This window comes from Halyomorpha halys, unplaced genomic scaffold (genome assembly GCF_000696795.3).
Source record: "Halyomorpha halys isolate HHAL.00 unplaced genomic scaffold, Hhal_1.1 Scaffold83.1, whole genome shotgun sequence".
In the NCBI taxonomy this organism is placed as follows: Eukaryota; Metazoa; Arthropoda; class Insecta; order Hemiptera; family Pentatomidae; genus Halyomorpha; species Halyomorpha halys.
Genome location: NW_027115065.1, coordinates 940,561 through 945,334, shown reverse-complemented (window position 1 = coordinate 945,334; position 4,774 = coordinate 940,561). Strand labels below are relative to the sequence as shown.

The 4,774-nt window shown below is 30.8% G+C and overlaps 1 long non-coding RNA gene across 1 annotated transcript in view; it reads left to right on the top strand.

Annotated features, from left to right (window-relative positions):
- Positions 1-41: 41 nt before the first annotated feature.
- LOC136796944 (uncharacterized) overlaps positions 42-4,774 on the top strand; it is a 10,464-nt gene continuing 5,731 nt past the window's right edge. Inside the window, exons 1-2 of the long non-coding RNA XR_010844738.1 lie at positions 42-149; positions 908-1,063. This is a non-coding gene — a long non-coding RNA (uncharacterized lncRNA). The remainder of the gene's footprint in view (positions 150-907; positions 1,064-4,774) is intronic.

Genomic DNA, 4,774 nt, shown 5'->3' with positions numbered 1-4,774 from the left:
TATTTATATATTTATATATATATTCTATATAATGTTTTAAGGGACAGATTGGAGACCCTATGTTCATCGTACGCTCATTTATATATCTCTTTTACCAATGCATTGAAGTCAGCATATTCTGTTATGGTTCTTCAGTTATAGAAAGTGCGGTAAGAGACGATATATTTTTTTTTTTTTATTAAAACATCGCAATAAAAAACAAAGATAATAATCGTGTTGGTGCCGCGTCAATAATTTTCCAATATACACTTCTCTCCTTGGAAGTCCATTTGCCGCTGACACCAATTTACCTGGGCTTATGTGAAACCTATTATGGAACAAACAATAATAAAACATTTTTTACGGATCGTTTGAATCCGTTATCATTATTAAAAAATTTAAATACAACACATTCTACTGCATACAGAGTTGGCCAAAAATAATACAATTACTATAATTTGATATTGCAGAAGTACAATTATTAGTGGTTGTAATTTTTATTGCAATTACTTGGTGAACTACTGTTTAGTTGTGAAACCACAATTACAATCACTAGCCAAAGTAAATGTAATTACTGATTACATTCTTATGTAATTGTTATTTTTCCCAATGAATCCAAGTAATTATAACACTATCACAATTAATAATATGTTACCAATTTGGCCAGAACCAGATACAATGCTTCCATATTAAACTTCCAAACCACCTAAACCCACTTGTTTCCAACCTATCTTCTTCAGTATCTGATAATCCTCCTAGACGTCCTAGAAATTTTATTAGAGTTCTATCAGATCCTCCACATGTCTGTGTCATGCCATTATATAACTAAAATCAAATTTACTCGGTGTATATATTCTTCGTACAGTTGTAAATATCAATAAATACATTTATAAAAATATATATTACAAATTATTGAGTTCTGAAACAGAGCTCGGACCTGCAGTTCGCCATCTACAGCAGTGACTGGTACAAGGCAGATATAAAGTTCAGGAAGGCGGCTCAGATGATGATGATCAGGTCGAAGAATGGAGTGACCCTCACTGCCGTCAGGATGTACCCGGTCAACTTGGAAACAATAATGGCGGTAAGTTTATATCCATTTTATCTAACATCAAATTAAATTCTAACATTATCGGATTTTATGCGATTCCTTGTTTTTTTCTTCTTTTAATTAAACTTATTTTAAAAAATATTGGGGGCGCGCATCACAAAACTTTACTTATCACCTTACTTGAAGTAAAAATTGATATTTGTTTAAGTAGAGCTAGCAACCATTATTATTCACAATTACCCTATTATTCAGTATATAACTCCCCCTATATACATAGCGGCTGATCTTGGAATGTTTTGCTATTGCTAGATTTGAGCATATATATCTGTTGTAAAACGTATTAGCTTGTTTCATATGAAATGTCTGTTTTCGCAGGAATGGTTTTCGAAATTTAAAAAAAAATTATTCAAAATATTTACGCTAATTTTATATAATTTTTTTCTCATTATCAACTTTTCAATCTCAGGCCTAAAAAATTCAAGTTTTTTTAGAGAAAAGAAGTCAGAAAATGCATATTCGACCTGAGAATCATTTTTAAATATTTTACTTTTATGAAAATTGACCAAGCACAGTGGATGCTCCTTCCTTCATATGAAATAGCCAATTGCATCGGGAATGCAAATGAACTCAATAGAGGATTAAATTAAAAAACGGTTCATGAAGTTTTACTCCCATTTACCGACAGTTAAAGGAGCAGTGACCTACAACTTGGGGAACCCAACCACAACCCGAAGGCTGCTGCAGGACATTCAGTTATAAATTCTATCATTAATAGTCGGTAGCAGCGTGGTAACGCGCCTTGCGAGTTCAAGCCCCGGCCCTATCAGGGATTTTGTCAAGCTTATAATTATACAATACTCACTCACAGCCTCCCCCCGGGCATTTGTGAGGCCCGTTAGCCAATGGCTGGCACTCATAAAAATAGACGTGGAAGTGACGAACCCACCCTATGAAAACCACGACCTCGGTCTGGACCTCACGGTCTGTCGCCCCAATAATACTATATACTATATAATAATTCATTTAGATCATATTTAATAAATTAATAAATTTTAAACTACTTTAATTATGAAATGTAAACATTGATATCATTAATTTTTATTAATATATTCTTGTTTGAGAGTGGTTTAGTTTATTTAAAAACAAATTTGATCCTTTTTTCTCAACTTTATTATTTTCAAAACCTTCCAAATTTCGACCACTTAGGTCATTTTTAACTTTAAAAAGACATTAAACAGACACTGTTTAAAGTTAGCAAATGTATATGATAGAAAGAAAAGTGGTCAGTACAAGTTTTAAATTTAGGAAAGAATTATATAGAAGAAATTATAGACGGGACAAAGGCAATTAGCCGGCATTTTTAAGAATTTTAAAAGAAAAAATGACAAAATAGTAAAGGTAGGGCCAAGGAAATCAGTATGTAAGTGAAGGAAATAATGAAATTGTTATAAAAATAATTAAAAGGAGCTGTTTGTAGGTATCCTTGAAAATGACCTAAGTGGTCGAAACGTTGGAAGGTTTAAAAAGAATAAAGTTGAGAAAAAGGATCAAATTTGTTTTTAAATAAATTGATATCATATTAAATGTTGTTGTTGTGAGGGTGACAATAACATGTACTAAATGTCATGAGTCTCTTATCACGATTTATTAACAAGATCCTTTTATAAAATTCATAAATAATTCTTTTAAAAAGTCAATGAAATTAGCCCGAAAGTAAAAATCACATTATAACCCGTTTTCTTATGTATACATATTAACAAATCCGTTGATTTACGCTAGTAGTATTTTCTATAGCCGTTTCTCTATAATTCATTATTCTTATCAACTTTCAGTTCATTTTGCAATGTTTTAGAATTCATATTATTTCAAGAGTAGATTTGACTGTAGCCTGTGTAAGCTCATATTCTTTATGTGTCATCCTGTCGCCTATCCATTAATCTTCAATCAAGTTCCTTGTCGAATAAGGAATTTTCGGTATAGCGTTCTAAGTGAAATTTGTTAATAAATTTATATTTTTTTATTTAAGTTTTTAATAGTATTTTAGCGAACTAATCCCTTAATAAGTACCAATAAACGTTATTTTTACATTATAAAAAGGATGTCAAGCCCTGGGGTACCTCCAGTCGCAAATGCCGTAGAGAGGAAGTTGTACTGACTAGGCTGAGAATAGGTCACACGAGGCTCACCCGCTCCTATCTTATTTCAAAAGAAACGCCTCCGAACTGCCAGTATTGTAACAATAATCTGACAATAAGCCATATTTTCCAACAATGCCCATATTTCACACCACACCTCAAGACCTTAGGACTAAACTCAGATACTTCAAAAACCCGGTTCTAAAATCACAACATTTGCTGACAAAAATATAACATTGAACGGTTTAATAAAATAAAATAATCAAATTAAAAAATAAATAAAATTAAAGGAATATAAGCAAAATTAAATAAAATATAAATGGCGTTGATAACCAATGAAGTTTGGCGCCACTAAACAAAAACAAACAAACGAAAATCTGACCAGGAAAAATGTCATTTTCGAATTGTTATACATCGGCTCACTACTGTCTGATTGCGATGAGGATTTAGAAATTTTCTCAAATTGCATAAGAGTGTGTATGTGTAAAATTTCATGTTCCTGTACCTTATATATTTGAGGAGGCACAGATATCTGAAAGGCCGTTGTTGTTATGTCGGGAAAATATAGTACCGCGATGTTTGTTATGTTTGAACATTCTTGTTTGGCGGAGCAGAACTCGCGTTTCAAGATTTTCCCAGCTAACTGAAATAGGTTTACTGACACCTTGTTAATAAGACACTGTCATACTGCCCCACTGTCTCACTTTCGTGACAGTACTACCATGACAAAACTGTCATTGTGAAAAAGAACCTTAAAATAGTATAGCTATGTATAATTTCTATTTCAAAAATACTTATTTTAATCATGTCAAAAAAAAAAAAAGACTACAGAAATTACCATATCTTATAATTTTCAAGACAAAATATGATAATTGTACGAAAGTGCTCCTAAATTATTATTAATAATAAAATGAATCAAAACAAAGTTTGACACTAGAGGAAAGTGATGAATGATTCAGACAATAATAAAAAATATCAAAGCAGCCTGAACGATGAAGAGATTCATTTGATGATATGAACCTTATGATTATCCCTTAAAAGATTCTATGCATATTATCATCGTTTAACTATATAGTATAATTAACTATATAGTATCCTTTAACTTATAGTATTACTAGTACAAAATATTTTATATCATATTCAGAATTAAATAAAAATATTTTCTAATTTGTTGCAAAATAACTTTTATATTAAACAGCTTTCAATTTTGTAAAATAAAAAAAAAAAAATATGAATCTTTTTTTGGAGAGTATAATGTAAGTATAACTCCTATTTGATCTCTTCTTTTAGGTGTACTTCAGAGAAAAATACATTTATTCAATTAACACAATGTTGTAATCATCACAAACTAGATCTAGAGAGAGAGAAATATTTTATTTATCTATGCTGTCTAAATACATTAGGTTGCTATGTCACACATCATACTTTTCAATCCGTAATCGGACATATATAAATTACACATACATGGTATAATCAGAAAAAAAAGAGATACAATAATAGGATATAATAAACAATTTTTTTCACCCCTACAGTTTCCTTTTACAATCCATTTCGGTCTGTACAACAAATACAAATGTTTCATTCATTCCTATTTTTCTTTCTCATTTCT